The sequence below is a fragment of the Centrocercus urophasianus genome, unplaced genomic scaffold, assembly GCF_019232065.1.
Source record: "Centrocercus urophasianus isolate 14NV4802_14NV808 unplaced genomic scaffold, USGS_Curo_1.0 seq_740, whole genome shotgun sequence".
NCBI lineage: Eukaryota > Metazoa > Chordata > Aves > Galliformes > Phasianidae > Centrocercus > Centrocercus urophasianus.
The window spans coordinates 54,876-72,732 of NW_024885356.1; the positions used below are offsets into that span (position 1 = coordinate 54,876).

General features: G+C 41.1%; 1 long non-coding RNA gene across 1 annotated transcript; it reads right to left on the reverse strand.

Annotated features, from left to right (window-relative positions):
* Positions 1-4,654: 4,654 nt before the first annotated feature.
* Positions 4,655-17,492, reverse strand: LOC122170951. The gene is made up of 3 exons (XR_006171889.1): positions 17,184-17,492; positions 13,335-13,597; positions 4,655-6,990 (listed from the first exon to the last, which is right to left on the reverse strand). It is a non-coding gene; the product is annotated as an uncharacterized LOC122170951 (long non-coding RNA).
* Between the last annotated feature and the right edge of the window lie 365 nt (positions 17,493-17,857).

Below are 17,857 nucleotides of genomic sequence, written 5' to 3' on the forward strand. Positions count from 1 at the left end.
GCTTCTACCAAAGGGAAAATTAAGATTTGTGAGTCCTAATTCTCTCCCTTGGTTTTAGAGGCAACCAGAATACACACCAGAGTGAAGTATGTGAGAAAATATTCACCCCTTCTGAACAACCCCTTCTGAACAGCACATGAAAGATCTTTGAAGAGCACTAGATTAGAGGTGTAGCCTTAGGTCTTGGCAGGAGGTGATCATAACAGCATGACCAGCATCGTGGAGCAAGATCAAAGCCTCTAGCTCAATGTTTTGCCTTCAGCAGTGCCTACAGACAGATGGCAAGGGACGGGGGGGGGGGGAAGAGAGAAAAGACGAAGAATTTTAAAAAGTAAAACTCAACACCACAAGCACACAGTCTGAGCCTTCCTAGTTTTACCTTCCCATCTTTCAGATCACGTCTGAAGGGCTCACTGTGTATTCACATTTCCTTCTCCAGGCAGGAATCATAGAATCACAGAATCATAGAATGGTTTGGATTGGAAGGGGCCTTTAAGATCATCCAGTTCCAAGCCCCTGTTATAGGCAGGGACACTTTCCTCTAGACCAGGTTGCTCAAAGGAACTTGTAGAGTGTTTCTAATGCAGACAATTATCACAGAAGGAAACCATAATGGAAAATTTAATGTCAAATTCATTCAAGAGGAGTTCCAGTAGGTAGGTGGCTATGCTCAGAAGCAGAATATGGTGAAGACACAAGACTTGCTCTGGTATTTTTTCTGTTTGAAAATCACTGGGGAATGCAAAGACACGAAAGACATCAGGATCTTGGAACACATTTGAAGATGCCCTCTTAGCTCTACTGAATGGCATTGCCAGTACTCTCAATTCTGAACAGGGTGAAATAGTCAAATATTTCCTCACTTTCCTTTCCTAACAGTCTGATTCATTTTCTTTCCCGACTAATTGAGAAATAGAACTTTCTTTGTGGGTATTTGTGCTTTTGCATGTCCTCAGGTACTTGACCTGTTAATCAATCAGACAAAAATCCCATTTTCCATCAGTGCCTCAAGTAAGCAATGCAAAGACATTTTTTAACCAGATGCAAGTAACTGAGTGATTGGATCCTGTGTCCTTTAACCTCATTGTCATTTGAGCTAACCAGCTTCAGTTAATATAGTTTTTCCATTTTCCTCTTTTGTCAAAAATAGCTAATGGATATGACCCAGAGGGATCATTTCATGTAATAATTAAGCCTCCACTTTCCATAAATAAGTTAGAGGATGGTGCCCTGAATTACCCAAACTGGAGTACACTCCTAGAAACTGCATTGTCTCCCCACAGAGCACAGGGGCAGGGGGAATGTCGTGGGTCAGGGGCCACAGTTGAGAGAAACAAGGAGGAAAGATTAGAGACAAGCATGTCATCTGCTCCGGCTGCAACATAAATGAGTGCTGCATAATTGAAAAAGAGAAAGGCTCCCAACCCCAAATCTCTGTGCTGTTCCTAACTGAGCCATGCCTCTATTCTGGAGAGCAGCTAAACCCCATCTTTTATCTAAGTGTGGGAATAATGTCAGATGCTTTCAGCAAATGCCTTAGACAAATTTCTTCTCTTCACTGTCCTTTCATTCTGTTGGTTTGTTTGGCCAGTCAGAGAGGTGTTTATAGACAGAGACACTGAGCGTTTTGCAGTCAGCCCAAATCCCACGCTGCTGAAATGCAAATTGTTTCACCCATAGGAACATCTCTGCCCTGTGGGGACTGCCTGAGGACAGAAGATCTCATCTTCAATACGTATGCTGGAAATCAAAGAGAAGCGAGGTGCAGTGTAGAATCATAGAATGGCCTGGGTTGAAAAGGGCCTGCTGCATCCACAACCTCATCCCTGCAGGCATTCAAGACCAGGCTGGATGTGGATCTAGGCAGCCTGGTCTGGTGGTTGGTGACCCTGCACACAGCAGGGGGTTGAAATTAGATGAGCATTGAGGTCCTTTTCAACCCAGGCCATTCTATGATTCTATGAATTTGGAATGAAATAATGAAATGAAACGAAACGAAACGAAACGAAACGAAACAAAACAAAACAAAATAAAATAAAATAAAATAAAATAAAATAAAATAAAATAAAATAAAATAAATGGTGGGAAAGAGCCCCTCGAGCAGCAATAGCAGCAACCAGGAAAGTAAAATCTTCAGAGATTACAGCTAGGCTAAAGGGATTTCATCTTACGGCATATATTTTTACTTGGGAATGTCCCTGCAAAAATCTCTCTCCATCCCAGAGAGCACAAGCCAGAGCTCTGGAAACATGTCTGATGATCTTTTTCAGCAAAGTCAGATGTAGCTATGTCTGGTAACAGCTTTCAGTTTGGGCAACTAAAAAAGAACTGTAAGGACTGTCCAGGAATAAAGGCAATACGGTATTGCCATCAATGGGGAAGTCAGCATCTGGAAAAACTCTATGGCTGAGCAGGTGTGAGTGCTGCCTGGGCTGTCTGTGTTTCGAACACTGTGGTTTTAAGCTAGGCTATCTGGGAGATGGCCTCCAGAAACCACTTTAAAATAAAACAAACAGAAGCAGCTCCTCTTTCCATTAATATTAATTGCCCAGACGTTACCCAATTTGAAGCGGAAGCCAGGGCCAATTAAGGAGAGCCTCATCTTGAGAAGGCTAATGGAAGACTGGAGCACAACCTTTCTGTACTCTGGAGCTGGGAGACATCAAACCAGCCTCACTGGGGCAGTGGCGTAGAAGGATGAAAAGGGTTTTTGCACTGGAAAGTTTTCTGCTTGGAAGCTCCTTTGTCCAAATATTTTGCTACCAAATCATAACTAAGCTGCTTACTGCCAGAATCATGTACGCTGTTGTGAGCCAATCACAGATGACTTAAGTGGGGAAATGAGACAGAAACACTGGGTGGAGAACTTGGGAGCTTTGGAGCTGGTACCCAGCACTGACACAGTTTCTCTGGGTGGTCTTGGGAATGCCTTGTATGAAGTGATGCAGGAGGAAGACATCCTTCTTTAGTTTTCCCTGAGTTCTCACCATAATCTTTCCACAGTTCATAATCTTCCTGTGCACAGACCATCTCCTCCCCCGTGTATAAATTTACAGGATGAGGCACAAGGGCCACTTGAGGTCATTCTTATATGGCTAACAATATTCATTATCTTCCAGGCATGAGCCAAATCTGGAAGCAATACAGCCTTGATTTGGAAATTTCTGAAAAAAAAAAAAAAAAGAACCTAACATTTTCACCTGATCTTATCTAGACTCCCTGGAGACCACTCCAATAGCAATTAAACATGCAATTGGAAAATGGACTTGAGGCCAACAGAAGGGAATGTACTTCCTGATTGGAGAGAACTGAATAATGAAATTAAATGTCCTAGAACACCCTTGGTCACTCTTTCTTGCTATAATTTATTTATTTAATGGAAATTAACAACTGCACTTGCATATTTAGAGAGTTTCAAGTCAAATTCATGCTGGGGGTATCTTTTGGTACCAAGCAAGAATATTAATTTTTGGCTGTACAAAAAGGAAATAAAAGAGAGTAGATGGAAGAAATTGAGCAAGAGAGAAAGAGAGAAGCAGAGAAAGAAAAAAAGAGACAAAGAGAGAAAGAGAAAGTGAGAGAGAAAGTGAGAATGTGAGAAAGAAAGAGCGAAAGAAAGAGAGGCAGGCAAAAAGGAGGAAGGAAGGAAGGAAGGAAGGAAGGAAGGAAGGAAGGAAGGAAGGAAGGAAGGAAAAGAAAGAATCTTTGGAAATATGACTTTTCAAAAGAATAAATGACAAGGATGATTGGAGACTCAAGCCTTTCTCTTTTCTTTTCCCTGCTCATTTGCTATTTTTGCCTTTGTGGTCCATTTAGCAGGAAGCTCAGCCTTCAAAGGCAGATAGGGCTTCTGCTGCATCTTTGGTGCAGAAATCAAAACCCTACAGATTGTAGAGAGGAAATCCTGGAGTAAAATATCAAGAGAGTCAATGTGCTTGATCCAAAGGGATGCTTGAGAGAAAACATGAATGCAGAATGACAATAAACATATATCAACACAGTTTGGTTAATAGGATTGAAGGGTGATTCTAGTAGCTATACTTTGATTGTTTAAACTGCCAGACTGCATGAGCAAACTTTGATATGAATTTGGCCCATTTCCCTGGTAGAAAGATCATGTAATCGTTATGATTGGAAAAGATCACTAAAATCATTTAGTCCTACCATCAAACCATCACCACCATGCCCACTAAGCCACACCTACACATTTCTTTGTGGATTTCCACTGAGCACTTTGGATGTGGTCGTCCTCTCCTGGAGGCTAAAAAAGGCTGATGTCATGTATGTGGCCAGATGCTGTCAGTTGATCTCGATGTTAGGGGATTGGTCCTGTCATATTTCAATTCTAAATGTAGATCTCAATGACCCTGGGAGAAAATGTAAGCCATACAAATGGCTGTGTAGCCCCATTGGAAGAGAACTCAATAGTGGTGATGCAAGTAAGTGATAACGTAGAAAAGCACAAAGGACAGCTTAATCCAGGCCATTGCACACTGTGAAGAGAGAGAGCAAACAGCAAGTGATGAGTACTTTTGCAAGGCTGAGCAAGTCCTCCCAGATTATTTCTCCTTCCACGAGTTCTTTATGGTCCTGGACATGTTGTAGGCAGAAGGGTGTTCTCCTGTTCATAGTGTCTCCTGCATCCATCATGGTAGATTAGCAGCCCCAGAATGCAACGTCTCAGGGCTTTATTAGCACAAGTACCAGTGGGAACACCTGCCACTTCCATGTCTGAAATCTAACTTCTTGCTATAACTATCTGTTTATGTCTGCATTACACCAAAATAAGAAACTGCTTCCAGAAACACACGCATAAGTCTATTTTTATTTGACTTTATTTCAGTCCATTCCATTTTCTTCTGTTCTAGTTTATTATGAGATGGAAAAGAGTACCTAAAGCCTCCAAGGCCAGGACTGCTCTTTCTGCTATTAACATCTTCCTCTGCTGGCAGAGTATCAGAGTTCACCGAAATGCTGTTCTCCCTCTTTTCAGCAGCCTGCTCTCTTAATAAACTTGACTTTCTGTTGGGCACCGTGGCTGTCTCCACACTGGCTGTTCAGAGGGTGCTGCTGTAGAAGCATTTTGAACTTTCAGCTCCTTCTCTGAACACAAAGCTTGGCCCCAAACCAAAGAATGATGCGGAATCAAAAAGGTTTAAACAAATTGGACTAGTCGCCAGAAAGCAATGCAAGCAAAAGTTGTTTTGCCTCTTATTCTCCTTATGCTTTTTTGGCAGTAAAATCAGGAGCAAGTAACCAAAAGTTAAGTTACACTTGAAGAAGTTGAGCATAAACATCTTAATCTCTTGGGGATGTTTGAGGTTTCACAATCTCCTCAGCAAACTCTAAACTTGTGCTGCTGATCCAATTTTTCTGTCTACCTTTCAACAAATTAGGGATTTCTCCTTGGAGCCCGGGAATGAGAATCTGAGGAAAGCAGTCATAAAGTAATGCCTGGCTCTTGTTTTCAGAAGCCAGGACAAATCAGAGAAGAAATGGAGGTGGTTTCCTGCTATTGGGATTTCTCTGTATTTTGGCTTTGTGGTTGTTGTTGTTCTCTGATTACTTTGATGACTTTCAAGAGCCTTGTATGGAACAGAGAAGCTCCTGGAATTGTCTCCAAGAGGAGATCTCCTTCTTACTGCTCATGGCCTCTGCAGTGTCCCAGCCACACAGTACAATACAACGATGGCATCAGCAAGACATCCCTGACAGAGGCCATTCCCAATGCCTGTCATTACCCTATACCTTGTTCATCCTTTCAGAGCTTAGGAGGCCCTCAGGGTTGGAAGATTCTTCATTCAGAGACCTCCAGAAGAGCTAAGCAGAAGGAAATGACCATTATAGCAACCAAGGCCATTGAAACATGTGGTGCGTAGGATTTTCCAGAGAACCTCACAGTATACTCACACCACCTGTTCTGCGGCCACATCTATTACTTGGGCTGCATCTGATCTGCTCTACAAGGCTATCATTCCTAGTTCCTTCCAAGCTGCCCACGAATCCTTCCTCCTCCTCCTCACCAGAAGTGACCACATCTTCACGTGCTCTGGTATAACTGTGCGCTAATTGCTTCCAAATGAACTCCTCACAAAATTGTCTGGGTTTAAACCACAGCAAAAATAACAAAAAGTTCTCTTCTAAAGTTTCTAAGTTAGCCTAGATGATTTTGGCATGACTGGGTAAGGGTCTGAACACGTGTAGCTTTGCTTGGGGCTATGTAATGGCCATGAGCCGGGAAAAATAGCTTTTATGCTGATCTCAGCTGCAACTTGATTGAAATCTAATACAACAAGGATATCTTACAGTGGGGTCTACATTCTAAACCCAGGGTTTCCTAACTCCAGTTGCAGTATGACTAAGCAAGGAATAGGTACATCCACAGTTGAGATGTCACTGCTTCTCCCCATGAAATGCAGAATGACTCTGGACTCTGCCTTAAATGCAGCCTCAACACAAGATTACAGGGGTCATTTACACTCTTGTTCCATTAGAAGTCCAAACTCTTTCACCAGAAAAGCCACAGGCAGCATTTCAGTGCTCTCTGGTACACCCTCAAAGAATGTCTTGATAAATTAGAGGTAACACAGCCTAAGTTGCAGGTTCAGATATTGGAAGAAAATCAGAAATGTTTCCCACATGGGATCAGTCTTTCTTCTTACTTGAAATGAATATTCAGTCCAGTTCTCGACAGGAAGAAGCCAATATCGTGAACTCCACCACTACTACTTGAACAGGAATCCAGTCTCTGAAATGATTTAGCCTTCTGTTTATGTGCTTTTCATCTTTAAAATATATACAGTCTTGGATTTTGATTGATAGGCAGCTGACTGAAAGCTTCCTCCCTTGGCCAGAACACCCTGAATCTCATTGTTTATACTCTTGGGTGACAAACCAAAGCAATGAAGTCAGACAGCGTTCACTTGAACAGATATTAAAAGATGTCTGTGGTCCTTGAGTTACCAGTTGCCAATGGCCTGGTCCAGATGTCTGTGTTCAAGGAATGAATAAAAAAAAAGGTCAGATCGACTGACCAATTCAGGATCACCATTAATCCATGATAAAAATTAGTAAATGACTATTGTGTTTTCCTATGGCCTATACACAGCTGAGTCACATAGCCAAAACTCCAGTAAAGACAATGAATCTACTGCATTTGTGGGTGTCTAATTTCTCCTGTTGTGTCTGACTTAATAGAACTATATTTGGCCTTTTGCTCATGTCCAGAAACCCCTACTGACAATCTGCACTGCCACCTTGTGTGACTCTGGCTTTTATTCAGACTTGTTTTGAAAATTTCCCTATCCATTTCTGCTTTCATTTCAAACCAGAAATTGCTCATCTGATAACAAAACAACCTGTTTAGATCCAGAAAATTCACATGATTTGTACTCGTTGCATTCTCCCAAATGGACAACCCTACACAACCTCTCTTCTGCAGAAGGTCCTCCTACTTGTTTGCATCTCCTCACACCCTTTACATGCACACGCACACATAAAAAGAAAAAAAACAAAAAAAAACAAAGAAATGGTTTTCTATAGCCAGTGATGGGTGTGCACTGAGCAGTTTTAGAACCACACAGTCCTAATTTGTCATGTGTTTTGTTTTCCCTTCTGCATGAATACAAATCATGGCAATAGAAAAGGAGAAACAATTTTAATTGGCACAGAGATCATTAGTTTTTTTGGCAATCTAGTAATGTTTACACTTCTGTGGCTTCCAGATTTCACTAACATGTTGTAGTGATCTGTGTTTGAATTTGAGAGTGTTCCCTTCTGTTCACATCTCAGTCCCAGGTCCTGCAACTTCTGTGTTTGCTTCTTTGCTGGTCACTCTTTAAGACAAAGACAAAGACCAAACTAAACAATCTTCAAGTCTCAAAACATGAGCCTGCATTTTTTTTCCCTTTGCTATTTTAATTTTACTGGCCTTAAAAGAATCATAGTACTGGCTTTGCAAATAAGAGTGAGAAGGAGGCTGGAGGTAGATGGCTTACAAACTGTGTTTGAATGACATTCGAAGAAGTCATTGCCATGGCAGGGAGCATGAAATATTGTTGCTTTCTTTGGACATTACTAGGGTTTATGATTGTATGTCTTTGTTACTTTCTCTGTTATTTCTATCACCAGAGCATGGATCATCTACACATAAAATCACTTCTGTTCTGGGAGAAGATAAATATTGCCTATTTACCCCCTTGGACAGACAGGAGGTACAATACTTCTTCAAAAATACACTTTGAGGATCAAAGCTATGTCAGCCATCCTGTCTCTTAATCTGTTTTAACCACTGTGTAAAATTTCATTCTATTTCTTTGTATTATCCCCTCCTTTGCCCAGGTCACTCCTTGGTCCCCAGTGATACAGATGTCCTTCATTGTCTGGATGGTGCTCATGGAAGCAGGTGAAGACTGCCTTAATTTGTTTTTCCAGTACATCTACTCTCAGGTATATAAACATGCTACTTGACATCTAAGTTTGTCTCTGCTATTGAAATTCAGAGTAAAACAGAGCATTAGCACTCTTGGAAAGAGCTCAACTGAGTCAAAGTGATCTTGGACGGTCTAGGATTGGTCAGGAGAGTCACACTTCAGAAGTGCTTATTTCTATAACTACAAAAAACTTAAAATCTGAGAGACATGGAGAGAGGTGAAGAGAACCTCATTTTTTGTAACAAACCTAAGCCGTGTCTGGAAAGATTTATTGTCCAATCTTCCAAGACAGATCCATGTTTGCTCCAGTTTTGCTTTAATTTTGATTCTCTTTTTGCCATCAAAAGGTACGCAAAGAAGAAAAAATCAAAGTGTGTTGTGTGTCCTGAGCAGCAGAGTGATGGTGGCAAAGAACTTGTTTCACAGCTCCTACGTAGCCCACAGAATGCCTCCAATTGCTGCTGACCGTCTTTTGCACACCCTATTATTTCCATCATCTGTAGTCAGACAAGTTTGAAAGGATCCGTGCTTCCTCTGAGTCTCAGAAGTCTCTCTACCTTCAGTTCTTACCATGGGATCATAGTAAGATCTACCCTTACTCATATGTTTGATTTTAAATTTATAGATCCTGATTCCAAGCTATGGAGGCCAGACTGTAATTTTGTCCTGTTTATACACAAGTGAATGGAAACTAGTATGGAACAGTGTATAATTGTTCTCAAGCTAACTGAAACCTGGCTTGAAGTAATTTAGTTTAATGCAATAAGGCCTCAACTGGAAGAACAGGAGCTTAATAAGAATCTGATTAAGGTGATCCTTGCAGTGCTTTCAAATGTGATTACAGGCAGAGCTGTACTTCTTTGGATCTATCAGGAGCATGTGGCTATGGTATCACTCTCAGCTGTTTCCTATCCTTCTGTCAGCTGCAAGGTACTGCCACACTGCTGTCTGACATTAAGGAAACCAATTCTACTGCCTAGCACATACCCAGCCCAATTTAAAGTAAAGTTGAATGGGAGGCATAATTGAGTTTGCACTGGCATGGTTTAGAGGTGTTTGCATGGAGGGCTTAGCTGATGAAGCAGTAATAAGTAGGAGACATATCATCTGAGGTGAGCAAAACTGTTTTAAAATTGATCATGAATGGGATTCTCCTAGGAATCTCCATCTTATTTAGTTATTTTAAACCTCATCATAGTGAAGATCTACCCATCCAGCCAGAGGTGCAATTCATCTCTTAACACAAGTACTTAGGCACAGGTCTGCTCTCATTTTGGAAGTGTTTTTCTTCCCTGGCTGGGAAATGTTTGAGGGTAGATCATATACTGTGAGCCTTATTTCAACTATATTTAAATCTGACATCTCCATCTAAGTTGGAAAATTCAGGCTCAGTCATACACAGTAGAGAAGGGGGCATTTTTGCATCGTAGTTGAATCTCTTAACATTGCTCAGTTTAGGACAAGAGGAAGAGAAATCCAGACTCCAGAAACTACAACATAGCCAGGTATGACTAGATCAGATATAAACCTCTTCATTTTGTGATGTGGATTCCCCTGTTCACTGAAAGAGACATTCCTCACCAGGTTTGGAGGAGGCACGTGGAGACTGACAGTAACTGTGAGATTGGAGAGACAAGCAACATTAACAAGGTGATACTGCATGGAGCTGGTGGTATGTAATTCTTCACAGCGGTATTCCATTTTCACTACATAACTACGAGCCATCCTTTGTTTTGCAATATAACTTCAAGCCATGGGGAGTAGCCAGGTCTTTGCAATGCAAAGTGCTGGACAAACAGAGGACAAAAACCAGCCACGGGTCCTAAGAGTTTGTCATTCCAGTGAATGCAAGACAAGGGTTTATTTTGGCCCATGGCTCTATTGTGAGGATCCAGATGTAGTAACTGACACTCAATTCAAATGAAAACAAAAAGGAGAAGAGTAGAGTTGGAAGAATGGATGAAAGAAATTGAGAGCTTGGATCAGGGATTAAAAAAAAACAGAATTACCAAGGCCTGGTGCAGCAGTGAAATGAAAGCCATGTGTCTGAAAACAAGTCCTGCAGCCATACAGAACACACAGTCACAAGAAAAATAAGGAACAAACCAAACCTCCCTTTCTGGAAGAGGAAATGCCTGGATGTGAGTGCACACAGCCACTGCTAAGGACATGGCTTACGGTGCACAATGTTGTCACCAAAGGATCTATCTTGAATGCCCTGTTTTTCCCAAGGAAACCCTGCATATCAACCACCTTTCAATATCTGAAGAGGAGCTGTAACAAAGAAGGGGACAGAACCTTTTTCAGGGTCTGTTGTGACAGAGCAAGGGGAAATGCAATGTAGGGGTCATGACCTAGAGCCACGTGAGCTACATAGTCTGGACCTGGAAGTCTCGAGGCCAGTGATGCCATGCTGTAGCTCTTGGATATTGCTGCACATGGAGCATATAACTGAGTGTTGAGTCAGCAAAAGGCATTTCTGTACTTCCAGATGATAAATATACATGCATGACAGACATACCCTGTTCACGTGTGCCATAAGAAAGGCAAACTGTGATGATCCCAACCTCACAGTCATTACAAATCTGAGTTCTCTAATATTCAAATACTAAGAAGCTCTTTAACTAAAATACTCTGCTACAAAGAGCTGTGAAAGAAAACTATACATCTCTATATATATACTTAGGAATTATCAAAGAGTACATGAAACTCACCCACTGCTTCTAGGTATCTAGAAAGGACATCAGAGTGAGTGCTCAAGTGATGCCCTCCACGGACACCAGAATCTATGATCTATTCCTTAGCTCCAGACTGAAATCTTCACCCCTAAGTGTTCACTGAGGACAAAGCCATACTCTCATGCAATAAACAAAAGAAGCATGATGCATCCGGGTTTATTTAACAACCACAGCAGCAGCAGCAGGAGTCAAATTTCAAGAGGATGCAGTGACTTTATGGAATGAACTCTGTATGACAAATAGATTTTCAGAAACCATAACACGCCCATGGATAGATAGGAAGAAAGACTTCAGATGCACTTTCCCAAGTGATTGCTCCTCTGTCTTTTTTCGTATTCAGGCTGGCAATGTTTGGATTTCTTTCAAATTCTAGGATAGATTTTCCAGAAGTTTCTAAAAATCAGTTCTCATCAAACACCTTTCAGTGGCGATTGAAACAAGCCTGAAGGATAGTGAGAAAATAGTAATAATTCTGCATTAACTAGACTGCAGCCACAGTCAATCTGATATAGCATAACACCACTTAATGCTGCTATACCAATTAATGCCAGTTGCTAAGCAATACATCATTCACATCGTTTGCCCAGCACAAGACCCTCAGCTTGAGGCACAGATTTGGGTACGTCAGAATTTTATTGGAATAGATTTTCCACTATTCTCCATCAGCTATGACTAGCAGCCCTGGACCTGACCTTCTCAATCCAGGGAGTTTTATGTCTGTAGCCATTGCCCACAAAACACAGATAAGCTGTCCGTGCTGTGATTTATTTGTGACTGAAAACAAGGCATGGGAGAACGTGCCAGTGAGAGTTCTGTGTTCCCACAGCCTCCTTGCATAAATATTTCTCTTTTGTCAGCAGTAAAAGGTCTGGGATGCTGATGCAGAAGATAAGGATGCAGCTGTGCCAGCTCTGCAGAGTTGAAGCAGATGGGCTGTGTGTTTGTATGTGTGCTCAGTTCTAAAGGAGACACAGATATCTGGGGAAGAAGTGGCTTCTGCAAGTGCCAGTTGCACTTTGGAGCACTAATTATTTCCTGCTGGTTTCAGCAAGAAGCTGAACCTCTTACGTCTCCAAGGTCCAGTAAACATGCGATATCTTCTTAAAAGCCCCAACCTAGTTCAATGCATAGCTTGAATGCTTTTCTTGGGCTTTTAAGAATGATACATCTGGAGCCACAATTGTATAAGGAAAGAAAAAGCCCCCATTTCCCAATAGAATGATGATGATGGCAGATGATAGAAGATCTCTTCAGCACCATATTTTGGTACTCATTAGCAGGCCTGGGAGAGGTTTAATTCAGGGCTGCCTCACATCAGTTATTCCAGAACTGCTTCTAGTTGCATTTGAAATATACGATGTTGGCCTGTGTGTGAGTGTGAACACCAGCCTGGGGGTTTGGTTCAGTCTTGCAAGTCCACAGAGATGTGAAGCCAAACAGGAATATATTAACATTAGAATGTGCATGCAAGCACACATGGAATCATACAAACACAGAATGGCTTGGGTTGGAAGGGACGTCCAAGATCATCTAGTTCCAGCCCTCTGCTGTAGGCAGGGTTGCCAGCCAATAAATCAGGCACTAGATCTGCCCAGGATGCCATCCAAGCTGGCCCTGAACACCTCCAGGGATGGCAGATATATGAGAGTACATGCACATTGATACATGTATGTTATTTATCTGTGTGCAAATTTGTGGCTAGAGTACTTATACCAGATTTGCTCAACTGATGCAGTACTGATGTACCCTGGTCCTTATAGTATATCAAAGTCTTATGATATATGATATACATTCCTTGTCAGCAGGGTGAGAAAATGGCTCAAGTTCTGAATAAAACCCTTTGCGTATACAAGCACACATGTGGATGAACATATGCATATACACACATGTACATACTTCTTTTTTTTTTCCTGATGCTTTTCTGAAGCTGACAATGGTCAGCTCTGCATTGTTTCACTCATGGATAATTAAGTCACTAATATCTTAAAGGACAAAAGCTGCTTTGAAATGAATGTCCTATTTCCACTATTCTCAAAGTCAAAACAAACAAACAGAAATCACCAGTTATGATCTTAACGAGCATTTGGCCCACATAAGCTAATCTGATTTAAATTACTGGGATATGCAGCAATGCAGTTACTCCAAAGCCAAATATTGTACTCACCCTGCTTCCATCGTTGTCTATTGTCTCTGCTGTTTGACTGGAGGAAGTTCAGATATTGGTACAATGAAGTTCTGCATTTATTCTTCTGCAATATACTGATGTGTTATTGTTACACCTTGCAAAATGTACGTAATGTTTCACACTGGTTCCATTTTTTGTTTCTTACTTTTCATTTCTCAATATCCTCTATCAGTTGATGGGTTCAACAACCTCTAGCAGTTGTTGGGTTCATCAGAAATAGATGCTTTAACCTGCTGGCACAGCTATTGAAAGAAGGAAAAAAAAAAAGAGCTTTTTAAAAGAAAATATGACTCAGAGGAACAAGATAAAGCACCTTTGAAGATCATTTCTCATGTTCTTGTAGAGATGAGAATCTGTATAAATCTAGAATGCTTCTACAACAGGAAAGTCCCTGGACTTCTCTCTGCTGGTGCCTTCCTGGGGAACACCTATGCAAGCCACTTCATGTTTCTGATTCCCTTCCCAGTCTTAGTCTTTTTTGAGGGTGTTATCCCAATCTCCATGCTGCTTTTCCAAAAGATACTATATAATATCTAACAGCTCTGTTCAGCTATTCCTGGTGGCCAGGGAAATCAGTAAAGGTATTTGCATGAACTGTCTGAAAGAATCATACAATAGTTTGAGTTGGAAGAGATTGTTAAAGGCCATCCAGTCCCACTCCCCTGCAATGAACAGGGACACCAACAGCTCCATCAGGTGCTCAGAGCCCCATCCAAACTGACCTTCAGTGCTTTCAGGTGGGTATCCACCACTTCCAGGGACAGGGCAACCTGTTCCAGTGCTTCTTAAACCTTATTGTAAAAAACTTTTTCCTTATATTCAGTCTAAAAAGAGATAAGTAAAGAAAGCAGTGATCCATATGTGCAGTTTCTTCTGCTGTTTTCCCTTTCACAATGTCTGATGCAACAAGGTCATTCAAAGACCTGAAAACCTGCTGGCCTTCAGCTAATATCTCCATCCTCCATACAGCAGAATGAATCATGGAGATGTCCCTGCTGTCTTATAACTCTATGGGACTTCAGCTGATGCTCACAGTCATAGAAACATATAGTTTGGAGAAGACCTTCATGATAGAATCATACAGTGTTAGAACCATAGAATGGCTTGGGACAGAAGGGATCTCAAAGATCACCTAGTTCCAACCCCCACACATGAGCAGGGTTGACAATCCATAAATATGGCTCCAGATCAGTTTGTCCTGGGCTCCATCCACCTGGCCCTGAACATTTCCAAGAATGGGACACCCACAACTTCTGTGGGCAACCCACGCCAGAACATCAACGCCTTCTTAGTGAAAAAATCAGTAGAAGAATGTGAAACACAACCATTAAACAAATTGTTTTCTACTCCAAGCATCATTCACACAGTGCTCACTCTGAATCCAAAAAATGAGCCGGGGTTAGCGCTGCAGACAAGCTAGACGGTTGCATGCAAGTGCTGAGCATCTAGTCTCCAATCATGGAAAAAGAAATTGAGACAACCTGTGGTTTCCCCGTGTTTTTTTTTTTTTCATTCCTGGCTTTCCCCTCTGCTCATCTAAGTCTTTCTTAGAGCTGTTCAGTGAAATCATTAATGCACAACAGTAGCTCATATCATACTTTGGATGTAGATCCACACACGGTCTCTTCCCCTAGCCCAACATTTTTCTTTCATCCTCCATAGAGAATCAAACTTCCCATTCACATTTTGAGTAATCAAGAATGGTCTATGTATTTCTAAAAGAATAACTGCAGCAGTTCACTATCATGGTAATAGCTCCAGGAGAAGGTATACAGATAATCCTTAAAGCAGCTAAGAATGGTACAAGCAGATCTTCAGATTTGTCCACTGTTCATCAAAAGAAAGTTGTGTTATCAATAAGCTTTTTAGGCAATCTTTCCATTTTTTAGTGCAAAACATAGATTTTTTTTCCCCCAGACATTTAATTTATGAAAAAAGAACAAGTTAGAACAAGCACCAACATATCTGAATGGAGAAAGGTTGACACAATCCTTCCTGGCAACAGAAAATGCGTCTTGGCTTTCTCAGTGTTCAGGTCCCAAAGCTAAACTACAATTCCCTATATCCAACTGTATTCATTTACATTTTTTGCCATGATGTATTGCACCATCCCGTGGGTGCAACCCATGGAGGAGAGTAGGGACACCTGAGCTCTGGTGTCCACAAATACATTTCTTGGTGGATGTATTCATAGCATTTGAAATTTTGACAAACAAAACAAAATGCTATTCCCCTCTCATTTTCCCAAGAAAAAAAAGTTCTGTTGCTGTTGTTCTTAACAACTCTCTACAAAAATAAAAAAAAAACCTTCTATTTTTTTCCTTATTCTTCTCCAATTAAATAGGAAAATTCCTCATCAGAAACAATGCATGAGGACCAGAAGCCCCAGACTGATTAATGAACCACCCTTCCTTTCTTGTAGCTTAAATTTGAAAGGTTTCTCATCTGACACACCAAGCTTTTATTTCCAGGTCAGTTAAAACTTGTGGACGCCCTTTGGTGTGCCACATTGAGTTCTGGCACTATAAAATGTTGTGCAAACTGGTGGCAAAATTAGAAGCTGCAGACAGAAAAAAAAAAAAAAAAAAAAAAAAGTAAAAAAATGATAAGTATAAAGTATCCATCTCTGGCTGAGCCGGGAGAATTAATCCCCTGAATTTCTACTGTTTACTTAGGAAAAGAACACAAGACATTTTTTCTTATTTTTTTTTCCTCTGCCCTCCTCCCCCAGCAAGGAAACCAGAGAACAGCTTTAAAAATACCAAACCTTCAGCATTTTCACTTAATTACAGAGCAAAAGTCGATGAGGGCACAGCATGGCTTCCTTTTTGCACTGCTGCCTGCATTTTTGGGTAGCTGTTGTTTCCTTTAATGTTTTAGGCTAGGGATTGGTTTTGTTTTTTTCTTGTTTGCTTTCTATTTTGGACATGTTGTATGGCAACTCGATCCTTTGGTTTTGGGAACTGTTGGAGCTTTTGTTCAAGTTTTATGGAGACTTCATTGCCTGAATGGTGCAGAAACTCAAGTGACACAGCCTAGCCAGTGGTTGATGCGTGTATAGGTACCAGGAAAAAAAGTTAAACACCTAAAATGGGGAGGAGTAGAATCAGTAGAAACAGTTAAAATGGATAGTTTTCCACCCTCTGGGGAGATTCTCTATTTAAAGCTTCTTTTGGTACATGGACTCATAGAATCATTACTGTTGGAAAAGATCTCTGAGATCCTCTAGTCCAAATGTCAAGCCAACATCGCCATGCTTACTGAACCATGCACTCACATCAGTATGTTATCTTATGTAACTATTATATGTCCATATATATATCTTTGCATGTGTGAGCTTGGGAAAGAGCTAAGCAGAAGTAGCTGGTAGATTATGGTCAACAAAGCTCTGGAAACTCAAGGAGCAGCTTAGAGTGACTGAAATTGGTTGGTGGTGTGGAAATCAGTAGTGGTGATGTAGCCCTGCATATCATTCAAGGCCAGGTTGAATGGAACCTTGAGCAACTTGGTGCCTGATTTAGGGGTTGGCAACCCTGCCTGCAGCAAAGGGGTTGGAAATGAATGATCTTTGAGGTCCCTTCCAACTCGAGCCATTCTGCAGTTCTGTTAGTCTATGATTATTTATGGACTGTGTAGGATCATCAAAGGAGATGCTCGTTGGCCTGAAACTGTGGTGGCTGCTCACCTAGAGAGAGCTGACTCTGTTTTCTCCAAATCTGTTGCTCTCTTTCCTTTTTTTCTATCATTTTAACTCCAAAACAGCCCTTCAGAATGAAAAACACAGGGTTGCAGTTTCTGGAATCAACCAAAATCACTTACAAAACCCACCTAAAAGCCTTTCTCTTCACCTTGTAAATCTGTAGATCACCAAGGGTTACAGTGGTATCTTCCTTCCAGCAGGCTGATCCCTGAAATCCAAAAGTTGATTTGTTTCCTTAGATAAAAAAAAACACAATATGTGTTCAGGCTGCTGACAGGATCCTTGGAATAAAATCCTCTATTAGACACTTAGCAGTTGTGCAAGAGCTTTAGGATTTTGTTTGGTTTTGCTCCTAAATAATAAGAGGATGAATAGAAAGAAAAAATAATCCAAATATTTTCAACCCCTTCTGATGTTTTTGTTAAACACTGGGATCTTTAAATATCTTAATAGCACATCTGCATCTTTAATTCTTGGCATCATGAAGAAACTACCTAGCTAAGTGGAAATGTAAATAAAGGCCATTTTCAGCTAACAAAATGACATTCTGCATTACCCACCAATCCCAGATAGCTAGACCTGGTTATTACAAATCTCTTTGATTGCTTCAGCCAGACCACAGAGTTCCGTGCAAGCCAAGAGCCATCCCCTTTACTGCAGTTACGAGCTCTTAAAGATGATTTTAGCTGGCAGTTTATTTCATGTAGTCATTGAGCATTCTGTTGACAGAGCATAGCAAAGCCCCAGAAGCTGGTCTTTGGGATGAAAGGACCCAAGGGTAGTTATGAGAACTGTCATTTCC